This window comes from Pogoniulus pusillus, chromosome 7 (genome assembly GCF_015220805.1).
Source record: "Pogoniulus pusillus isolate bPogPus1 chromosome 7, bPogPus1.pri, whole genome shotgun sequence".
Lineage (NCBI taxonomy): Eukaryota > Metazoa > Chordata > Aves > Piciformes > Lybiidae > Pogoniulus > Pogoniulus pusillus.
The window spans coordinates 33,161,657-33,186,022 of NC_087270.1; the positions used below are offsets into that span (position 1 = coordinate 33,161,657).

The 24,366-nt window shown below is 40.2% G+C and overlaps 1 protein-coding gene across 6 annotated transcripts in view; it reads left to right on the forward strand.

The window, feature by feature from the left end:
• The first annotated feature begins 1,220 nt into the window (after positions 1-1,220).
• Positions 1,221-24,366, forward strand: part of CYRIA (CYFIP related Rac1 interactor A) — a 64,174-nt gene continuing 41,028 nt past the window's right edge. The window contains exons 1-3 of one of the 6 annotated variants that reach the window (XM_064146428.1): positions 1,221-1,398; positions 18,324-18,374; positions 20,116-20,184. The gene's annotated coding sequence lies outside the window, so the exon portion shown is untranslated. Of the gene's footprint in view, positions 1,399-6,390; positions 6,465-18,323; positions 18,375-20,115; positions 20,185-24,366 lie in introns of those variants that run through there. The other 5 variants (XM_064146427.1, XM_064146423.1, XM_064146429.1 and 2 more) reach the window with 5 other exon arrangements.

Below are 24,366 nucleotides of genomic sequence, written 5' to 3' on the forward strand. Positions count from 1 at the left end.
CCGAGCCTCTTGATAGAACTAAGTATGTAATTTGAATTATTTTCTAATTAGAACATTCAGAATTTTCAGACCAAAGTAGAACAATTCAAGGACCTCTGGATACAGCCTGTGTAAAGGTTAAGAATTTAAAGTAAGTGGTGCTGCTCTGGGATGTTTGGTCAATGGGAGTGACAGGCCAGAGGCTCAAGTCAGCAGCAGAGTCGATGTGCTGACAGCTCTACCAGGCCACTTGGCTTCACAGCACTTCAAAACTTGACTTATTCATGAGCATCACACCTCTCAGTGTGGGCATAGGCCTCTCCTTCAATGCATCTGCCCCAGGCAGAATGCAGCTGTGTTGAACTCTCAAGTTCACTGGCACAGTGCTGTAATGGCTTTTGTGGTCAGCATCATGGCTTCTCATATTTAAAGTGCTCAGCAAGCAAAATCCTGCCATGAACAATTAACCAGGCACTTCTGTGCTGTATTTCAAATATTGCTATTTGTAGCTTTGTTGGAGGAGTTTTGGTTGCTTGCTTTTTTTCCCCCCATAAATGACTTTGTAGGTTGGATTTTGGGGAAGGGGAAAACCAATTGCAGAGTAGCCACTTTTGCAACTTCAACCTTATTTAACCCTCAAACAAAAAAAAAAAAGCAAGAGGAAGTACGAAGTATTTTCACGAGCTGTGAATATGCTTAGATCGGTTTTTGACGTCTTGAGGAAGTGCTGCCTTCTGCAAAGGCAGAAATGCAAAAAAATGTGTTTGCAGCCCTGCTGAACTCAAACATTTACACACATACGGTCGCGTCCCACCTCCTCCCAAAAGAAAGAGCTCAACGCCTGGGAGCAGAGGGGATGGGATCTGTGCAAAACGGTGCGGATCTGGGTCAGTGCCGATGTTCCGGGGCGAGGGTGCAGCATGGGTAACAAACACAGGTTTCTCTGCTCCTTATTGATAAGCAGACGGCTCGGACCCCTTCCCGCCCGCCTGGCTGAGGAGTCTGAGGGTCGTCGCGTAAGCTCTGTGCAGACATGGGCGACCCCTTCTCCCGGCACTTCGTCTCCTCGTTACCCTTGTTCAGAACCATACCGCCGCCTCCCCTTTCCATCCATTATGATCCTGCGAACTCGCGGTTCCCCTCCTACCCTCATGGGCGTCGGAGGGGGCCGCGCCTCGCCCCCCCTCAGCCTGCGGCGGCGGCGGGAGGCGGATCCGAGGGAGCCGCGCCCGCTTGCCCGGGGCCAGCCGCCGGCGGGAGCCGCACGCAGCCACCGCGGGGCGGGCTTGGGAACGTCGCACTGGGCCGGGCCGAGCCGGGCAGCGCAGCGCCGGGGGGGGGGGGTGCTTCTGAGGCGCGAGGGAGACGAACGGGATGGACGAGGGTCTTTGCAGCGGCAAGCGGCAACGGGCGGCTCAGGTAAGCGGAGGAGAGGCACGGTGGGGCCGGGAACCGCCGCCTGTCCGGGGACTGCGCGATGGCGAGCTGGCTTCTGTCGCTTGTCCCCGTGCTGCTCTCAGCATCGACCCCTCCAGCAGCGGGGCGGGGATGGGGCTCTGCAGCCGCTGAGTTTTCTCCAACCAGAGGGCTTTCCTCGACCCATTGCCCTCCACCGGGCTGAACCTTGGCAGCCGGCTTTGTGTCCACTCCTTGGACCAGGGTCACCCGTCCCTGGTCGGCCCGGGCCGCAGGCCCCCTGCCCCTCTCACCGCCGCCGCGGGGGTGGCTTGGCGGCGGGGCCCGGGTGGACAGGCGGTGGCAGGGAGTCTCCGGGAGACGCAGCCAACTGTTGCCTGGGAAGGCGCCAGCCCCCGGCCGTCGCCAGCGCCTGTAGCACTGGGGCGGTGAGCTCTGAGAGGGTTCGCACCGAGAGGGTTCGCACCGTCTCGGCTACTGGTTGCGTTTGGAGAGGCATTCCCCCATGGAGGTTCTCCGATTGGCTCTTGCCACAGACCGAGGAGACGCTCCCCTCCGGCACAGGCCCTCCAGCGTGGAAATCTGGGTCTTCGTTGCCGGCCGACGAATGCCGAAGCCGCTGTGGCTGCAGAGAGCAGCGCTGGTAACGAGGACCTGCCTCCGACTGCAGCCGGGCCCCGGGCAGCCTGGCTTAACTCTACCACTGGCAGAGGATAGCAATCACACAACGCGTTGCTGTGCTGTACACACAACGCCTGTAATGTAGTGGGGGGAGAAGATGGGATTAAGCTCGCAACTTTGTTTACACCGAAAACTTTAATCTGCTGGAAGCTACTGGATGCCGAGTGCGTTAAACACGTTATTTCCAGAGGGATGTACCTAGACATGAGATGGAAAACCTGATCTGTAATACTGCATTCACCGCGTTGGTTGAATCGCTGTCCACGTTGCGATGTGTTACAGGGAACAGATAAACATGCTTCTGTCTATTCTTCCTATTATAATTTCCTTCTCTAATTTAATATCAGGACCCTTTAGCTTCAGTTTTATCTATCTGGATTTTGCAGCAAGGTCTTGGTAATGCCTCTGTGTAAAATTGAGTGCTCCAGAATTCAGTGGCGACTTTTAACTTCATATGCTTGCAGTGGCCTTGCTAATGACTCGATGAGGGTGGTAATATGTGTTGGTTTCCAGCCTGTTCCTGGTAGCATTTGACTACCATACAGCGCATCTTTGTGATGTTTTTGTTAACTTGCTCCTAAAGGCAGTTGATATAGGTATGGGGAAGAAGTTAAGGGGGACAGAGCTATTTTAGCTTTGCTTCTCCTTACCATCTGCAAGGCCAAAAAAGAAAAGGGAAACAACTTTGTGAACTCTTACGTGAGATGTGGAATGAAATGCTATCGTGACATGAGGTTGCCTCGTTAGCAGGGAATTTCATATGCTCAGCACAGCTCCCCAACTCATTACACAGGGATGAACCAGGCTGATTACTTCCCGTTTCTCTATTACGCTAAGCTTTTTAATTCTTTTAACATATAAGGCTGTGTACTTTTTTTTTTTTTAAGGAATAAACTTGATCGTGTCTCCTCTTGATTCTCCATTCTACTCTCCTGCAATACACCTTCTCACATAGTTCAACAGATCTGAATTAAAAACCAATGATAAAGCCCTACTACTCATTTCCTAGGGTGAAAGTTTTAATGACATTACAGATTACGGGAACGTCGGGAAGGGTTTGACTTAGATTCATTAAAAGCATAAACAATCCACTAAAAACCAACATTTTTCAACTTCACTCATATAGTTTGTGTCCTCCTTAAAGTTTCACTTAAAGGTAAACTGTCAAGTCTAAGCAAGGCTTACTGACTTACTTATCTGGTTTCTTAATGACTGCCCAGTATTTTATTGTATCCTGCTGTTTTTGCGGTGATGCTTAATTTTCTTCTGTGAACAACTGTTACTTATTAAAAAACACAAATTAAACAAACCACAAGTAATTAAAAAGACAATGTATGCCAGAAATTAGAATAAAAAATGCTTAGTTAATTCACAAAGTTAAAATGGTGATCATTTTGGATACTACTACATAGTTACTGTCAGCAGATGTCATTTCTGTCTGGTAGTAAGTCTATTAGTAAGTTTTAACAGTGCTGGGTAGATAATTCATTGTTAGTGTGCTTAGCTTGTCTTCATTACATCGTTTTTTGACACTGTTTTGTCAGGCTGCTATCCTCAGCAGTATGGTAGTCTCACAAAGACATTGAAGATTTGCATGTGCAGTACATTGTAGAGTTTTACATGTTATGTGTGACAAAATAAGAGCTTAAAATACATGTCAAAAGTACCAGGTGTTAGATGAATAACAGTTCCCATTCTTTAACAGAAATTGTCTTTTATAGGTGTACTGATACTATATATATAAGACCTTTTTAATTGATTATACTTAAGAGTATTTTCAAATACTCTTTTAATTACAGTTTTTAAAGCAACTGTAAAAGAGATTTGCACTTCAGTACTAGGTGCACAATGCATACAGTAGTAGAGTAACATAATCACTTAGTTCACATTTTACACAAAACAGGAAACCTGTGTACAATCAAGACATCACTAAGTCTGTTAAATCCCTGGAGACACACAGTATGTCAAGGTGACCTGTAACATCAGTGGACAGAGGAATATGCATATTAATAAAGTATGTTGATTTGAAGGAGCCAGAAGCTCTTACTGTGCCCTCCATAGTGAATTCAGTATGTATTTGGATCTGTTTCAGTGTTATCCATCATTCTTTTAGCAGTGCTTTTTACTCATGTTATCTGGGAATGCAAAAGAGTAACGTTAAATCAGAGAAAACAGTTTGAGAGGCATAAATTAAAATATTTAATATATGGAGCAACTTGAGAGTTGCAAAAAATGTAGTCATAAATTTGAATTTTGCTGTTTAAATTAAAATTGTATTAGAAGCTGCTATGCACTCATGTGAATGATGTTGAAGGCAATGTGAACGATGTGAGATGTTCAGGTTCCAATTCTTGTGAAGTACTGAACTTACCATCCTCCTCCTTTCACAGAATTCCAATTCACACTTCCACTTAAAATGAGAAACCTGTCTTATTTTCCCTCTTTATATACTGCTTGATAGAAATTCCTGCATTAAACTGGTAGCAGTAGTTGCCTCTCCAGGAATAAATAACAGTGATAGATAGAGGACAAATATGTTTTAGGACAAATATGACCCAGTGACACATGTGCTTGAAACATTTGTACTTAGTACTGTGAATTTTAAATTTTTAGAAATAATCTCATGGTTATTATCTTTGTGTTGATGTGAAATATCAGTCAGACTTACCTCAATTCAGGAGTAGTTACTTTTGCATGCTAGTAGCGAAGAATTATGAACTTGTCAACAGACTACAAAACCACTGTTTTATAGACTCATCAATGCATTTTTACAGTTTTTACCTGTCCATGATAACACTTCTGTAGGGCTGTTCAGACTGCCAGTTGACTGAATTTTGAAACTATGATGTCGGTGACTGGCAGTGCAAAAGCTGAAGCTAATGCCTAGGTCCAAGGATTGTTTCTTAATGACCTGTGTAAGAAATCTGTGAAGTTTGTAAAATCTGAAAATGTCATTCTGAAGATTGCATTAGCACTGCAACTTGTGCTATGTGTGCCTATCCTGGGAGTGCTAGTCTGGTTTGGTTCAAGTCTTAGTAAGTGTGATTCACACACAGAACTAACCAGCTTGGAAAAGACCTTTGCGATCATCAAGTCCAACCTATCACCTAACACCTTCTAATTAACAAAACCACAGCACTAAGTGCCTCATCCAGCCTCCTTTTAAACACCTTCAGGAATGGTGACTCCACCACCTTCGCAGGAAGCCCATTCCAATGGGCAATCACTCTTTCTATGAATAACTTCTTCATAACATCCTGCCTAAACCTGCCCTGGTGTAGTTTGAGACTGTGTCCTCTTGTTCTGTTGCTGGTTGCTTGGGAGAAGAGACCAAACCCCACCTGGCTACAACTTCCTTTCAAGTAGTTGTAGGAAGCAATAAGGTCTCCCTTGAACCGTCCTCTTCTCCAAGCTGAATAACTCCAGCTCCCTCAGCTCTTTCTGGTAGGTCTTGTGCCTCAGACCTGTTGAAAAGCATCAACAAGGTATGTGAGCTCTCATGTCTAGGATACGGTGTGGAGAATATTGGGATTCTGAGTTTTGTGCCCTGTTTGTGATGAACTCTGGATGACAGATGGCGTTGGAGGTTGCACAGTTCAGTAGCACTGTGGAGCTGGTTTGGTGTTTTTGAGGAGATGTGCAGACTCAGACTGGGATTTTAGATGAATGCTATTCTGTACTCTCGTATAGCTCTCTGATACACATAGGTTTAACTTAAAGTTTAAGTAGTTGTTAGAAGCTTTTATATATATATAATTTATGGAGTCTGGGCAGGAGAAGGGGGAATCCTTCTCCCTGTTGCATTACGGCCTAAATTCATAAATTATTTGAGTGGCCTATTTTACAGTTAGGTGCCTCAAAGCTAAAGTTCATGTTCTTAAAACTCATGTCTGAAAGCACACTGGTGTGTTTTGTATTTTTTACTCTGAAGAGAATCAGATGCACAGTGCTTCATTTCTGCACCCATCCAGAGCTATCACCACCATGACTGTTCTGGAGAGTGGCATCTCTTTTCTTTGTAACTGCTTTTGGCATCCTGAGATGGGAGTATTCCCTCAGGATTTGAAAAGCTTGTTTTGCTAAGAAGTAAGTAAGTGTAAGCTATTTATGCAAACTTGAGGAAGAAGCATAGGCAATGATGTTTATCTCTCTCTTCTTGTATTTGATTGTGCATGAGTTACATTGCTTACTCATGAATTCTGAAACTTAATTCTCTGTCCTCTTTTCAGCCTGAAGTAGCAAGCACACAGCTCTTTATTTCCAGGAGAGTGCAACACACAGCAAGTCATAAACTGTCCTTTATTTCACCTGCAGCTGTTACTTGGGAAAAAAATTAATTTATTAGGCCAGAGTGAGAGTGACTCCTGCTCTGTGATTAAAACATTTAGGTGAGCGAATCTGATTTCTATGTGTATTTCATTCTTTCATCCAGTAAATATTTTTTCATTTCATAGCTTCAGCAGGAGTAGTCTAGGACAGACCACAGGCTGTGGGCTGGGGCACTACTCTGGCATGAAGAGATGTGGCTGTGAGCCAGCCTCTCAACCTGGAAAAAGCCCACTTTTACTTCCTCTGTGGTTACTTTCCTGATGCTTTTAAATTGCTCGATGATGCTTGGAGCCATGCTTGTGCCTTCTCATCCGAAACTTTAAAATTGCATGACTCCTTTTCTCATCAGCTTGTGAAAAGGATGACTTTGTATTTTGCTCCTGGGTAGACCTGAGGGTTTTATAGCTCTTTTAGTAACACAGGTACTTTTTGAATTTCCAGCGTAGGTGACATTTAAGGTACAGCCTTCACAACTTTGTATCCTATTAGGTTAGATGGCTTTCTGCTTGCTGCCCCGGTTACCTTAATTTCCATTGTATGTCCAAATTTATTGTGGCCATGTTCAAATTTTTCCTGTGAGTCTGTTTTCTATTTCTAAGTCTGATAGTGTAGATTTGAGGGGATGAGGGAGAATTTTACAAGACTTGGTCTTCTTTAGGAGAGTCTTTATTCTGGGATTAGAACATAATTTGTGCCTGATGCGATTCAGTCACCCAGCATAGGCACCTTGTCCTTGTTGACATGCTTTATGACATCTATTGCATGTATGCTTGGCTAATAGATGAAGAGTGCCTACTGGGAAAGTGGCATATTTTGAGACAGCTTGGTACTATCTGCTTCTGCAGTGAACTGAGTCCAGTGGTGTCCTAAGACTGCTGCTGTTAAGGATGAATGTGGTTAGAGTGAGAAGTCGAAGGAAGGGGGCATTTTCTTGTTTTTCAAAGACCTTTCAAACAAAACCTGCTTTCTATTTTATTTTCATTATTACAAATGTATTTTGTAGCTAAACCATCACAATTTTCATTTTGCAGCTGCCCCAGATTAATTCTGGAAGTTAGATGGAGTTAACGGCTCTCTGGAAAGAAGGGGAGAAAGTTCATCTTCTAGATTCTCTCATGCATATTAATAGCAGTGTGGAGCTGTGGGGCAAGAATTCATTACTGTTGGTTGTTAGCTGATATGGAAAAGCTGAGTGATGGTGCCACTTAGGGAGCTGAATTGGTTTTGGAGAAGGAAAAATCTCTCTGATCCATATGATCCTATCTCCAGCAAATTGATTCCAGAATTATGTTTAAATAGCCTCCATGAGAAATGTGCAGTGATACTTATTTGGTACAGATGATTTGCTGGTCCTAATTTTTTTTGAGTGGGTTCATTTAATGCTTTAGAATCTTGGGAAAGGAGGTAATATTGAGGGGACAATTTTGCAATAATAGTTCTTCACAGTTGTTCAAACCTGTTTAGATTTTAGAAGGTTAGATTATTAAATTCATTACATTTCCAGGAACAACCTAATTTTATTTTATACTTTCTCCACCCACATAGGCACACTCTGACTCCTTGTACTGTGTTACTTTGTAATTGCATGGTGTTTTGCTTCAAGGATCATCTGTAGACTGTTGGAGACTCCTTCGGATGAAGATTTCATGATACACATCGGCATATTTAGAAAATAAGTCTGTAATAATCTTCCTAATAATTGATGGCAGCAGAGGGCTGAGGAGCTGATATTCTTTAGCCATTTTTCCTGTGTTTTTAGTATTAAAGCCTAAATGCTGTGTAGGACTGGAACACTTCCCTCACCCTCTCACAAGGCATTGCTACAGCCGAGCTCTGTAATACCAATTACTGTGGGAACGGTTTGCTGTTCCAAATGAGATCATAATGTGAATGATGGAAAATCAGTCTCTCTCAAAATGGGTTTCATGCTCTGAATACTTGAGAGATTTTGTTAGAGTGCAATACTTAGGTCTGCAGGGTTTATGTTTTTAATTAGAGAAGGTGTTAAAAATATCTACTTGCTATTTTATATCAACGTCTCTTGTATGCAAAAGGAAAATAGAAAATGTTTCCTGATCTTGAAGTATTCTGAGAATATGTTGCCTGTAGAACTGACAACAACTTTTATTTCCACACCCCCCCCCCCCCCGCCCCAGAAAGACAGGGAATGATCACACACAGTAGCAGCCTTATAAGTATCTGCTGGTCCATTTTTATATATATGAGACAAAAAAAATAGTTGGGGTCTCACTACTTAATGCTGTTGTTTTGCTGAGGTTTTGATTCATTATGGCACAGACAGTATCATGTTGTCCTTCACTGAACTAAAAGTAAATCTGCCAGAAAAAAAAATCCCCTTTTGTTCTGCTGCTGAGGAACACTGTGGGCTGCCAAATCCTGGCAGTCTGAGTCACCACAATCGTAATAAAGTGTTTGTACTTCTGTGGTTGCTGTTACTCAGTGTCTTCTAATTTATTCATAAGGCAAAGGGACACCTACAGGCTAAAATACTACTTTTTAAAGAAACATTCCATGTTTATACTGAAGTAACATTTGTCAAAAGAGAATTAAATACATCCTGATAACACTTTAAGGCTTCCAAGGAAACAAATGGTAGTCTTTAAAAATAAGAAATAGATATTTTTTAAAAATCCATTCTCTGTTTAAGAGCAATGTTAGACTTCAGAATATGATGGGATTATTTTAAACTCCTTACTGAACTCTGCTGTTTTGGCCATCTGATCTGGCCTGATAATGATCTAATAACCAGGGAGACTGTTTCCTTCCTTTAAAAAAAATAAAATAAAGTTTTAAAGACAGAGACTCTGACCCTGGAAATGCCTATCTGTATTTTAGCTTTGATGCGTGGGCTGTGACCCAGCAAGCATAACTCATGTAATTGAATTCAGTTGTTTATATGATCACTCCCAAACAAAGCAGTCAAATATTAAGTTGCAGTGTTGAAGTTCACAATGCCTGCACATACACAGCTGAAGGAAAGCAAGGTGGTTCTGAATCAATGGCGGGTACCTGTAAGGCTGACAAATGCATTTCTCTGACTCCACAGAAGATGTGTGCAGATGTCTGTACACTGTGGTGGTCTGCCTGATGTGCCCTTGTGCTTGGGCAGGAGCTAGGAGTTCTTATAAAGTCTTGAGCCCATCACCATGCATGGAAAAGAGTTTTTTTTTTTCTGTGTAATTTGTCAATTCTTCAGCTGTTAACAGGTAGAAGTCCTTATAATTTTATCAGTTATTGAGGCAGAAACAATGATTTTTCTATTGATACAAGAACAAAAAGTCTCATATTCCTTTTTTGCCTGATACATAGAGAATTCTATGTGTCACTTACCTTTCCCTAGTGTAGCACTAATAAAATTCCCACAGTTTTATTAAAAAAACCCAACAAAAACCCAAATAAACAAAACCCCAAACAGATTTGTTAGATCATTAATAATGTTCTCCGACTCTGTCTTGTTAAACTGCTAAAGAAAAGGAAGGTGGACTGAGCTGGGTGTGGGTGGTGAGCACTGGGGTGATGTGGGACACATATGGAAATTCATGTGGCAGAAAGAACTATAATTTTAATTGCTGCTCTGCGTCATAGTATCACTACAGCTGTTTCCCAAGGAAGAGGTTTGCATGCTATTGACAAGACAGTCACACAAAGAAAGATGGTAGATAAGCAAATGCAAATATAGCATGTGCCCTCTGTTATTCAGTTTTCAATACATTCTCTAGTGATGGGTTCAGTGTGAAATTCTTGGTGACATGTAATTATTTATGCGTTAAATAAGTGGCAGTTGATTCGTGGTGTTTCTCTCTCAGGGTATATATTCTTAATGTGCCGAGGTAGGGATGAGTGAGTAGTAGTGCAGCTCTCAGCTTCTTGATTCATGTGGCAGTGCAGTCCCTCTCAGGGTGCTGACTTCCTTTCTCCTTTTTTTGCCCATAAAAGGAGAAAAGTGCTGCCATATGACTCGCTTTAGAAAGAATCACAAGCAGAGGATCAGGGAGGGGGGACGTTGTTCAGGTAGCTTTGTTTCTTGAATGTGATAAAAGGCATTCTGCTTTCTGTGTTTAATGTGGTATTACTAGCATAGCATGTGGTACTATTTCCTTCAGCTAACATTGGGAGTAAACGTTATGTCTTCTAATAACCTTTATGTGTCTGTGTGGGTGACAGATTCTGATAGGAGGTTGAATATAAATAAATTTGGAAGGCAGATGAAAATCCTAGTTCTCAGGAATTAGGCTTTCCTCCAAGCCTGCAGACACTTTCCTGCTGCTGATTAAAGACTGACTGTGTGTGATATTCTCCCATCTTTTGCCAGTGATTCTGGCTAGGCATGCCTAGGTTTATGGCTTAATTTTTCACTCCTTAAAAGTTCAATCCCCATTTTCCCCGAAAAAAGGCTATTCAGGTGATTCATCAAAGACTTGCTCAGAAATCAAGTCTGGATGTCTTGGTGCCTTTCCATGACTGGAGAAGTCCTTGAGCCCACTTACACTGCAAATCCACAGTGACTTTGAGTGTAAAATAGGAGCTGCTTGACTTCCTTTGACATAATTTGACAAAAAATGACAGACTTGATGAGAGTCGTGTTTTGTCTCCATAGATAGAAGGCATTAAACAGCTCTAACCCACCCAGCTTCTGCCACAGTGTTCAATGTAGTCCTGCTTTGGCATCAGAATGTGCAGCCAGCACCAGAATGGTCTCAAACTGTCAACTTCAACTGTGCTGCCTGCTGCTCTTCTGCATGTGCACTCAAAGCCATCTCTGAGTCAATGATTCACAGTATTGATTAACTTGAGTTCAGTCGGCTTTGCATGTTCCCTTTACTTACTGATGCTGTAAAACAATATGACATGGGGGCATGTAAATCAACTGTCTCTCTTCTTGCTCAGTCTAACACAAGACAGCTCAGAAATCAGAGCAGAAAGATCTACCTGTGGAAATCAGACTTTAATTTTTCATTTTGAGTCAAAAGGCAGATGGAGAAAATGGAGTTCTTAGTAATGAGCAGTTATTTCCCAGCATTGCTCTTCTCTCGTGCCACTGTTGGTGTTCTGTGAACGAAAGGACTATACTAATTCTAGATCTGAAGTAATGTTTTCTTTCAAGATGCTTTGTCTTTTTTATTTTTCCACATCATAAGTAGGATGTAGGCCAAGATCTGTGAGAAGCAGATGTTTGTCTCATAACAACAGTGTTACCATCATTGGGATTTAGTACATTTGTTACTTCACTTAGAATGGTTTTGTTGTGTTGTAGGTTTTCCTTTGTTTTTCTTGGAAGACCTGATAGTGACTTTCCTGGTTAATTAGAGTGATGATCTGTAGTTGAATGCCGATGTCACTGTTGGGGTAGATATGTCATCTTTTCATTTTTTATGAAAGACAGAAATTGTACCTGTAGTTCAGGACAATATGATTAAAATATTCCCAGGTAAATCAAGGTGTGAGAGTTCATTATCTGGGAGCAGAAGGTTATTATATATAGGTGAACTATTAGGCAGACCTGCTGGACCAGACTGACAACCAGTACTTCATCAGCTATAAATGGGTCAGCAAGGATTTACATAATAATATACAGTTTTGCCAAAACTCTGGTTGGCTGACCTTGGCTGGACACCAGATACTCACCAAAGCCACTCTTGTCATTCCCCAGCATACCCCACCCCCACGTGGACGAGGGAGAGAAAAGGCTTATGAGTTGAGATATGGATAGAGACACCATTCAGCCATTATTACTGGGGGCAAAATGGACTCAGCTGCTCCAGTGTGGGTCTCTTCCATGGCATTTAGACCCTCAGGAATAGACTGCTCCAGCATGGGTTCCCCATGGGGTCACAAGTTCTGCCATCAAACCTGCTCCATCATGGATTCCTCTCTCCATGAGCCTACAGGTTCTTCCAGGATGCAGCCCCAGATGGGCTTCCTACAGGGTCACAAACATCCTTTGGGTATCCACTTGCAAGGGCATGAGGTCATCCATAGGCTGTAGGTGGATAGCTGCTCCACTGTTAACTTGTGTGGTCTGCAGGGATACAGCCTGTCTCACCATGGTCGTCATCACGGGCTACAGGGAAGTCACTGCTCTGGCTCCCCCTCTGTGCTGCTCTCCCTCTTTCATGGACCTCTGTGTCTGCAAAGTTGTTTCTCTCACATAGTCTCACTCCCCTCTCTGATTGCAAATGCACATGATTTTTTCTTCTCTTCTTAAATATGTTATCCTAGAGGCACTACCATAATGTTATTCTAGAGGCACTACCATAACTGCTGATGGGCTCAGGCTTGGCCAGCATCAGGTCCATCTTGCAGCCAACTAGCATTGACTGTATTGGACATGGGGGAAACCTCTAGCAGCTTCACACAGAAGTCACACCTGCTACCAAAACCTTGATTCTCAAACCCAGTACACAGCACCATTACACTTTTAAGACTACTTCAGTGTAAGCAGAATAGGTAAAGAAGAAGCGAGCAGTGAGACCATCTATTTGTGAGAGGGCTGTATGGTTTTGTACTGTTAGTGTAATTTTTCAGTACCCTGTGACACCACATAATCACAGTGATTCCTGCTAAGCATAATATTCACATCCACACTTACACCAAGGTAGTAGTGTTGTCCTTTAAAATATTCTGTATGCCTGTGTGGAGTTTACAAAGACTTCTTGCTTGTGTTCCTTTATGTGCAAAATAAGAGTAAATATTTTTGTTTCAGGTTTGCATGAGACTTTTTTAAAGTAATCAGATTGAGATTTCTGAGAAGAAAAACATTTCAATCTTCACAGAGTTAATTGTGTGAATTATTAAAAAAAAAGGTTGCTGAAATGCTAGTCTTGTAAAGTTAATTTCTTCCTTGGCCACTACCCCAGTAGTGCATGAAGTTAGGAGAAAGAGAGTCTCAGCTGCTGTGCATTGGGATGCTGTTGGTAGAGCTATGCCTGCTTTATACCAGCTGACAGTCAGGACCAGTGTTCTACTGGCAGCATTCCAGGCTTGCTGAAATTAAGAAGTCAGCTGCTCATCTTCAGTTTGACTGAACACCCTGAAAAAGTTCAAAACTGTGAGAGTCCAGATTTTCATGTCTGCACATAATACATGTGGAAACACAAATGCTCAACTACTACATGTTTATTTGGCTCTTCTCTTGATTTGAAAACAATGCTTACGTGAGGATGTGTTATTAAAACTGGAGGCTACAATGCCTCGAAAAGGCGAGATGTTAATTCTGAAATTCTGCTTATGGAATTAACTTCTAAAAATTATGTTCTCCAGAATTGACTTGCTACTATAATCATGATGTATGTTCATAGTAGGAACTAAATAAGGAATGGATGTGGCATCAGGCTATACTGTTACATTTTTAGTATTATTCATGACACAGTTTTGTCCTGTGCCAACTAACAACTCTTCCAGATAATGCCCAAGAATGCTTCTGGGGTTAGGAGAGATGGTGGATCATTTCCAAAAAGGCTGTTTGGATTTGGCCAGGCTGCTTTGGAGAGATAGGATTTTAGTTGTACAGTCATGAGTTGTACCGTTCTTGCTGGTTCCGAGCCCAGCACATGGCTCTATGCCCTGATCTGCTTTATTTTCTGACATACATATGGCCACAGATCCTGCTTTCCAAAAAGCTGGGACTTAGCATTCAGGATTGTTTTCACATGCTTAGAAAGGTAGGAGGAAATTGATGAATGATTATGGTTTGGCAATTTAAAGAAAAAATAACAAAATAAATGTAAACAGATGGCAACTACAGTGCCCTCCCTCATCCAGAGGATGTATATATCCTGGCAGGAGTGTAAAATCGATCCCTGTCCTAAGCTTTGCCTTCTGTTTCCTAAAGGAGCAGTAGCAGCCTGCTAGCACAAGCCTGACTTAGCATGATCTTCATGTTTTCCCCAGGAAAATCCCTGTCTAAAGAAGATGCTTTAACCCTTTTCTAGTTGTCTGATTGCTTCGTATTTGGCAAAAAAAATGTAGGGCGTGAGTGAGAGTTTTGGATTTTTGGGTGCTGGTTTGGTGTGACATGTTTTTGGTTTGGCTTTCCTAAGCCATGTTAATACTATTAGCATCCTAATCACTTAACATAGTCTGATCCAACAGATAACTTACAGGTTGACTTTAGTCCATGGAGTGCTTCCATCTGTCTCAACCAACTTCCCTCTACAGGAGATGAGGAATTGCTGTGGGGATGGTATAGTCTGCCTGGTGGACTGGCCACATCCCCCTCCACCTGCAAGTGGTCAGCTGATCAGAAACTGAACTGCTGGTCCCCATGCAGACAGTGAGAGGCCAAGTCTGCTCTGAGGGTTGCATGAAGGATTGGGTGAGGTTGCCCTGAATTACCTGTATTACCATCAACATTTCTTGCAACTTTCTGCACAATTTTAAATAGCACCAGCTTAGGTAGTAAAGACTCTAATGAGCCTATGCTTTTTTTCAGTACATGCAGTGATGTGTGTTATGCTGCTGCTGCTCTTTTTTTGTATCTTAAATCAAAATACAGATTTGTCATTTCATTTTGGAGTGTGTGCTTCAAGTAAAGGCCTTCTAAACGATGAAATAATACTATGATTGCATAATTAAGATTCAGAGTCTGGCCTCTGACTCACTTCATTTTATTTAACTCTTCTGTTTCACATTTGAATGACATTATGTGGTCTGTTTTGTAACGCAACTTCACTTAACTCTTCATTTGCAAGTAGAATTAATTTAGCATTTTTGCAACTTATGCTTTGTTGAATACTGATCATACAGTCTTAATTATTTATTACACAGCAGGAAACTTTCAAAGTAGCAGCTATGTTTTGCCTTGAGTCAGATTGGTTGTGGACAATGACTGCTCAAATCCCTGGGTGGATAATAAGCTTTACTCCCAGCACGTCTCCCAGAATACTACACTGAAGATACCAAACTGACTTCTGTGTTTCATTGTATAAATTCATTATAACTTACAGGAGCCTACTACAAGAGTAAAAGAGAATTTTCTCTTCTGTGTCAATAGGTGATGGTTTGCCTCCTTGGTGACATTCTTCCCTTAAAGCAGCGTTAAGGATTTTGCTAAGGTTGCCAGTCTGTTTTTGTCCTTTTCAATCATGCTGGTGTTTAAGAAATGATAACCTCTATTTTCTTCCCGACTTTGAGATTCTCCTAAGGAGAAGTGCAGTTGCTTATAAACCTGTTTCTTCACCTCACATTTAGGTCAGAGTGTTGTAAGAAGTATTCTGATGTTTAGTTATTTTATAAAAATGGTAGTGCTGTCCCTCTTCATTCCTCCTGTCTTTCCTGTGGAAGACTCTGCTATGAAATTTGGACAGTTTTATCTCCACTTTTAAAGGGATAGTGCTTTTTTAAAGGTCCAAAACTGTAAATTTGAAGCTACTTCAGTCAGAGTAGTTCATCTTCTTTCTCTCCTGTGGCACTTGCCTTCCTACTCAGCAGTCTCAGGACTGAGAGAAATGCATCTTACTTCACTGTCTTACCTCAGCAGAACTGCTGTGTGGCCTCTTACGTGCAGTTACTGCTTGCAAAACAAGAACTGCTTCCCAGCGTCTGTTTATAGCCTTTCTTTTTAACACCCATTACATACCTGTTCATATTAACAATATGAATTGGACTGGTACTTTTTCTGTATCCTATTTGAGATGAGGTTTAGTTTGATTTTAGTTTAGACTGAAAATATTTTTGGATAACTGGGATAAATTTTATTAAAAAATGAAAAAGCAAACTTTTAAGAATGTAGTATGTGTTTTGTTCAACATTTAATCCAGGCTAGCTACTACTTAAGTTATGCTTACAACACTGTTTAAGTTGCAAATTTTTTTGGAATTTCATGGTTCAGTTGAAAAGGAGATACTCCTTGATAATTCTAGGGTTTTGTTTCCAAAATATAGTTCTTGTACATAATGTGTCTCAGCTGTTGAAGTAACTGTACTGTAGCCTACTTGCCAGCCATCATCTGTAAACCATTTGTGAGTATATTTTGCACCTGCTACATGAGAACTTATTCTTGCCAGCGCTGTTAATTTTCTCCAGATAAGTTATGTAACAACAAGCTAGTCTAACATAAAAAAATCATAAATTACTAATGTAATCCAAGAAAGTTCTCATTTACTTATTTTTTTTGCTCTATGTTAGAGCTCAGTGTTTTTAGCTCTCAAGGTTATGTGCTCTGATGAGCATGCAGTCTTTTAAAATAATCCAGTTGTCTTGCTTTGCAATAAAAAAACCTAAAGCTTCTACCTAATATATTTTCTCTTCTGTTCTTGCATCTAATTCACAACTCTTATGCTATTTCATATCTTGTAGCAATTTTTTATTGCATAGAGTTTTAGCTTGGATTTTTTTTTATGCCCCATTTGTGATAAGTTTAAAGGTTTGTGGCAATTTTTCACCATAATTAAACTTGTAAGTCTTATTCTATAATTAATTTCCTGAAAATATTTCTATTCAGATACTTCTGTAGAAGTCGACATGTCCTTTGTATTTGAAAGGAATGAAGTAGTTGTTCACTCTCAAATTATCACAGAATCGCAGAAACTTTCAGGTTGGAAAAAACCCTCAGGATCACCAAGTCCAACCTATAACCCTACTCTACAAGATTCACCTTAAACCGTATCCCTAAGCACCACATCCAAAACTTAATACTTTAGTACTAAAGAAGCTGAAATTCAGTACCTTTTTTCTTCTCACTGAGGTATTTTTTATTCCTGTTTTCTCTCACATTGTAATGGGTAATGAATTCAATTAAAGTGTGTTGTCTGTTGCTTAAGTGACTGAAAAAAAAAATCTTTTCACATTGTTGAACTTCTGGAATGGCTCAAATAAATGAATCAGGTCATAGCTCAGATAAATGCAGTTCTGCAGGCGTCTGCTTTGATACAAGATATTTAATTGGTGAATTAATGTGTTTAAGGTATTTAGCTAACAAATACTTTTCTCCTATTTCTTAAACTAACCCAGGGTCTTTTTTCATGTTGTGACATTTGTTCAAATCCAGTTGATGTTATGTCAGCAGTCTGTGCTTGCCCTTTCAAAGCTAAATTCCATCTTTCTATTTCTGACAATCATCTGCATGTCATGGTCCTCTTTACAGTGTTCCCATTTCTGTTCTTTCCAGTCTGCACTTTCTACCTGTAATCCTTTCCCATGATTTTCATCCATTCTGTTCTACCACCTTCACTTTTTCATGTTCTGCTTTGTTTTCTATAGAACATGAATCTTGCTGTGGTGTTGCTTAACCACTCTTGCTATTTAACCTTAATTACATGAAGCTTGGAAAATACCTAAACACTTAGTAGCTGGGGAGTTAATATATTCTGAGATAAGTGGGATACCCTCACTGGAATTTTCTCATGCTCATTTAATCAGACTCGTCAGTTTTGTTGTTGTTAGGTCAAAAGGCAGGGGTCATGTGTTCATATGTCTTTAACTAGTAAGAGCTGTAGAAAACTATGGCATCTAGAGCTGATTTTTGCAACCCACTTGGGCTGGAGGGTCAAAAGTTGTCTCTTCTTATATCGCTGTTCTGTCAGAAATAGTGTTTTTTCTGGATTTGGGGATGTGCTTCTAGTTCTTTCCCAGTCTTGAGGTGCTTTGCTTGTTTTCTGATGCTTCCTTCTCAGCTTCTTTCCCATCTAGGCTGCACCACTCCCTGGAGCTAACCAAGCATCCTAAACACAATCAGGGTAGCCCACTATCCTGATACACTGTTCTATGAGAGTAATTCCTCTTGGGTGTACTACACAATGGAAGATAGCTTGCAGCAGTACTCATTGCTTTAAAAATTAGGAAGGGAATTACTACATTTTTAGGTCATTCAATAAAGTTTTGTTTTTTTTTTTTTTACATAGTAACTAAAGCAGTTTCCTTAATAACACTTTTTTAAAACAAATTTTAAAATTTCACAGATTGCAACATCAATCTAATTATTTGGAAGGCTTTGGATCATCTTCAACAAGGTAAGACTCAACTCTGGTACTTCCTATCTTGCACAGAGCAGCTGTCTAGCAAATTTGAACATCATAAATGATAAGTGAATACTCAGCATCCCTTGAATGGCTTCCTGTTATGTAGTTTTACTGTTGCACCTAACTGATGCTTTCAAATACTATCCAGGAATAATATTCTCACCTCGAGGTTTTTGTTTGTTTGCTTTTCTTATTATAGAACATTAACTGAGAATTGTTCTTCCCATGTACTATTTTCATTTACTCCACTGTTTGTTTTGAATCATTTCACTGTTATTGTTCTGGTCTGTGGAAACCCTTGGGACAGAACTGTCTTAACCAGAGAATGGGATTTGTTCTCATCCCTTACAAAGACATAGTTTTATGAGTGTTTAATTTTCTTTTTAAGGAAGGCCTTCTACAATAATTTTTAATTTCTTTATAAATCATGAGCAGGTTCTAAACACAGAACTGGGGGGCAAGGGGGGAGGGGGGGGGGGGGATTTGCAGCCAGCAGCAAAATAAAGCAATGCTGAAAATAGACTTCTTTTCCTCTAGAGAAAGGGAGTTCCCTGACCAGCTACTAATTGGTACAAAGGTTTGTTTACACAGAGGAGCTATTCCTAATTAGTTCCCTATGTGGGTGCTCTACTTGAGAAATTAATGTTACATTCTGATTTAATTTAATCTGCTTTTATAATGAATTGTTATAATTTTCAGTAAGAAATGTATTTTTAGGGAAAAAATACTTGTACCACACCGTCTCTGAGGTTCAAAAGATAATTCCTCTTTAGGGCAGCAATCAAACATTATTACTGTTTTGAAATTAAATTAACAAAACTTTACATTAGAACCAGTCATATTTTTATACATATAACTGCAGAAACACAACCACATGTTTTTCAAAGCCAAAACATAGTTCAGTTGATTTATAGAACTGATGACTCAACCTCTGCGTTTCCATAGTCAGGAGGATAGTAAACTAGAACATTTGGGAAGAGTGTAGAGTTACATTAGCATTGTTGAGGTTGTGGATGATACAGAAGTTCACTTCCAAGGCTTTCCATAGCGTGTTTGTTTTTCTTAAGTCGACTTTGCTCCGGGAAATAACTTTCTTCTCTATAAAAGTCACATAAGAATAGCTGTCCTTATCGATCCTTAGGAACAACCTGGTCCTTGCTGTCAGATGGCCCCCACCAACATCTACAGAATGAAATTATCACTGCTGAGCATTTAAATTACATTATTTTTTGCAGTAGTTGGAAAAGTTATTAATTTCTGAAGTTAGAACCACTTTGACAAGCTTTTCATTGTAAATATTGGTTGAAAGAAATAATGCTTTTATTATTAATTGCTACATGTTTTAGAAATGTACTTGCATTTTCATTGTTTCATTACTACTTCTTTTATTTCTTAATGGAATGCATACCAGTACTGTTGAATATTACTTTTCTCTTTCTCTCACTGTACCAGTCCTGGCAACAGCTCATTATAAAATCCAAATTAAATTGAATTTGTTCTGCAGAATTATATAGGATAAAATTTAGTTTTAAGTACCTGATCATTTCAACCCGGCAGCATTTTTGAGTGGTATTACTTAAATTCTTAGCTGTTACCAATTCCACTTCGAAATCACCATTGTCCATGGATATTTCCTGTTTAAGCTAGACAGTTTCATCAGGCAATTGAGAGAGTTTTCCAGAAGAGCACAGTGATCCCCAAGTGTAATCTTCAGTGTTTTTTTTCCTGACAGACGGACGTTGGATGTTTAGCATCAGATCTTTGGATTTTTGAATGTGAAATTGAACTACTTTATTTCTAGGTAAGACATAAGCAAGCTTTTGTGTTTAGTACCTTGTTTCTTTTATACATGAATTGTGCATTCAATATGCTGGAATTTACTTTGTGCAGAGTGTTTATGTCTTTATTAAATGAGTCCACTGTTATTTGAGATTTTAAATAATAACAGTTCAGTTGTCCTAAATTTTCATGTTGCCTGAAACTACGCCGGCAACTTTGCATGACCTATATCTACATATGAGAATTAATTTTATGGTTGAGTGCAAATTTCATTTGCCAGCTTGTTTTCATTGACAGTGATAGTTCAGTTCTTTCTGCCCCATCTCTTGAATAAACACCTGTATTCATCCGGGATGTGGATAGTTAGGGAATTTACTGCTGAAAATCTGCTGGACTGCAAAGACTTCTTGGAAGATTAACTTTCTGACAGCCTAGACCTCTGTATCATCTCACTGTGGACAAGTGTTAGAGTTAATGCAAGGAGACCATTGCCAGTATTTGTAGCAATAAATTGTTTTATTGGCTTCAAGTTTCTCACTTGTCTCTGTTCCGAAATGTTTGATACATGAGGAAGACTACAAAGGACTTGTGAACAGCTGCAACCTTCAGTTTCTGAGGAGGAAGCAGAGGGTAATAGAGAAGACCTAGAAGGTTTTGATCTGTGGTTGTAATTACAAGATAAATCCATCACTGATGATTACCACCTTCTTAAATATTGGAGGTTGGGCCTCTAGTATTTGGCTACTCATATTTACAGCATAAATTATAGGGAACAGAAGGGAGATCTCAGTGTTGCATTTCACACATGACCAAGTTTTGGTCAGCATTATGCTAAGGCTTCAGGACTACAAGCTACAAACAATGCTTCAAGTGGTTCTGACCCAAACGTGCTGCCATTTGCCAGGCCTTTCTGGACTGCAGGGTGGTAAAGGGTTGGACTTGATGATCTATGAGGTCTCTTCCAACCTTGTTGATACTGTGATACTGTGATTTAGTTGAGGCAATTAACAAGGTAGGAATTACAAAATATGTAGCTAATTTTTTAATGGGAAGCCCCGGCCACGACTATATAGAAATTAGTTAAATTTGGGTGGCACTTTTTGCCACATCATGAGGCACTTAATGCCTTCTGGGAAACTTGAGGCACTTAAGTTTCCAGGTAGTTCAAGACCAAAACATCAGGGCTAAGCTGGTCTGAAGCACGAGGCAGAGCAGAACATATTGTTCAAGAGCAGTGAGGCAGAGGCAGCAAGGCAGAAGCAGCTCCACTGCTTGCAACTTAGCTCAATTTCTATTATTTGCCCAAGTGTAATGGCTCCTTTGCCCACAGAGATTCACCAGTCAAAAAGGCATTTGCAAAACTGACCATAATAGGTGAAAACAGGACTTGCTCACCCTTACTGGGGCAAGACACCAACAAGTACCTAAACACCTGTGGGTACCTGTTTATCACTTTGCCTTTGTTTTCCTCCCTCTCTTGCTTCCCCCATCAGCAGAAGGCTGGGACAAGCCAGGACATCTAATAGGCCTGTTAACCTTCCAGGACAACAGGAAATACAAAGCAGGCATGACATTTGAGCTAGGCCATCGCAGCATATAATACTTACAGTCTGAAAGGAAGGAGTATGTTAGTTTATTGTGGGAAGTATCTGAGATGCTAGTGTTCATCACCTGGTTTCTTGGAGCAATGGAAGCCATCAAGAATGGAGAGAACTGTTTAAACTAGCTCTTCTTTAGTAACAATGAATGCTGTCCTTAAATCAATTGCCCTGAGAAGCATCCAAATAGTATTTGTGTAGATGACCACAAAAAAGGTCAATTTGTTGCACGTGAAACAAGCCAAACATGCCAGCAGGCTGACTGGTTTTCTATCTGTAGTAAACCCAGAGATTTCAGCAGCAGTCTGTCAAAGCAAAGGTGTTTGCTAATTGTGTGTGTGTTTGTTCAAAAAGAAATAAAGCTGGCAGTTGAGGAGTTCAGAAGGTATAGAGATTCATTAAAGGCTACAAAGGATTCTGGTGCATGTGCAACCAGTGTAGTTGAAAGGCAGCAGTATTCCCGTTTAATTTCACTGGATGAGTGAACTGGATGTGAAGAGTGGAAGGAAACTGACTAAGATTAAAGGCAATAATCATAGCTTTGACAATTTCTGCAGTGCAGGAAATTACTCTCTACCTTGCAAACTAAGGATGTAATAATTGTAAGGACTGTATACTTAACCAGCAAAGCTGCTTTGTGCATTTTTTTAATGCTTTATTTTTTCCTCTAAAAGGCCTCCAAGCCTTCTGTTTTGTTACAGTCATATGGAATTTAAAATAGGGAATGTGTATATGATAAACATCAGATTTTTCAAAGATAGCATTTAAACTAAAAATTAAGAATTATCTGTGTGAGTTGGAGAATCTCAAAAACAAGTCCTTTTCATAGGCCTATCTACCCTAGTTGTAGGGCAGTGAGATGAGCTGAAGGAGAGGTCTTAGAGACAGGAATAGTAGAGTGAAAAGGAAGAATAAAAGGAAAACTGGTAGGAATGAAGACAAACACTCTAACATGTCAGAAGAAGTAGGAAATTGTGAAAAACAAATTGTGTGAATGGATCAAATAGAAATTTGCTAAATGATGGATTCCTTCAAGTTTAGTTCATGGAAAGTTAATATTACCACAGTGTAGTTCACCGTTGTATTGGCAAGAAAGAACTAGGAGGAATTACAACTGGTAGGAAATGATTGTAGTAGTTTGAGGTTTTTTGCCTAATACATTTTTCCAGTCTTAACTGCTTGCTATTGATGCCCTTTTACAGATATTAAGAAAAAATATTTTTATTATTATTATTATTATTTATGACCTTAATTTTTTTTTCAGAAGACTAGAGCTAAATACAGCCTGTAGAAGCATCCAAACAATTGCTTCTAAAAGAAAAGATTCTGAAAATCAAATCCTAACATGGCAGTGACATGCTGTGATGGTTTGGGTGTTCCCCACCCCCCACACACTTTAGAAAATCACCCAGACTAGACTCAGCTGGCTCTGGAAATATGAATGAAGCTTATATTTACAGCTGGCACAATATACAAGCAGATATGTACAGTATATACAGTTATAGACAGAAATATACAAGGCAAAAGATAATACAGAAACACAACTCCCTTCCTAGAAACCTGAGTCCCCAGGAGGGGCTCTCAACCACCCCTGCACCTTCCCTCCTACCCCTCTTATCCTTACCCCAGTCACAAGGAAGAATGGAGGTTTGGCCAGAGGGTTAGGAAGCAAAGTGGGTTAGTCCAAAATGGAGGGTGAGGTTAGAGAGATGCAGCTCAGCCAGCAGCCCAAGTGAGAGTGGTGCTAAGTGTCCTATCTGTGTTTTGACTTATGTTTTTATACATGTCAGCAGGCCTATGAGGGAAGTAGACATCACCCTTGTTTTCCTTTCACAGCCTGTAATCTAGTTCTTCTCACCCAAACATTCTAGCCTGCTTCAAACCAGCACACATGCCTATAGTAATTTCTAAATAATGCAGCAGAAGCAACTATTTGTGCTTATAGCTGTGAGCTGTGTGAGCTGGAAGTCTTAGGTGGTAAGGTTTTTCGTTTTTCTTACTGTAAAGAGAAAGGCTGAAACTTCTATACTTTAAAAAAAACCAAGTTTCTCTTACAACTGTTCTGAAAATTATGACATGAGATATTTCTGTAACTGCAGAAATGTTTTATGTGGAAGTGTATAGTGATATATTAATGTTTTTTAAATGACCTTATGAGGCAAAAGAACATGGAATAGACTAATCTCCATTTTCAATTTCCTGTTTTCTAAGAATACTTAGGGAAGTTTCTTAAGTAATGTGATAGTAAACATAATTTGGAAGGTGAACTCTGGTGATATTCAAGTCTCTGGATGGTAGATTTGTTCTTAAAATAGTAGGCATCATTTTCTACCAAAATGAGTGTGAGATGTCAAGATGAAGGTAGCAATGCAGGGAGAGCAACATCAAACATTTAACTTAATTCAGACCAATTATGCTGGATGCCTTGAGTAAATTCAGAAGCTTCACTAACTGCATAGGAGTCTGTGCTGATGCTTAGTGCCAGAATTAATATCTAAAGCTCTGAATGAATTTGCCCTTCACATGCAGGTGTGTCCTTAAGTAGCACCTCAAACCATGATAACTTCTACTAACTTCCTAGCTACCTTGATAAAATGAGGAGCAAC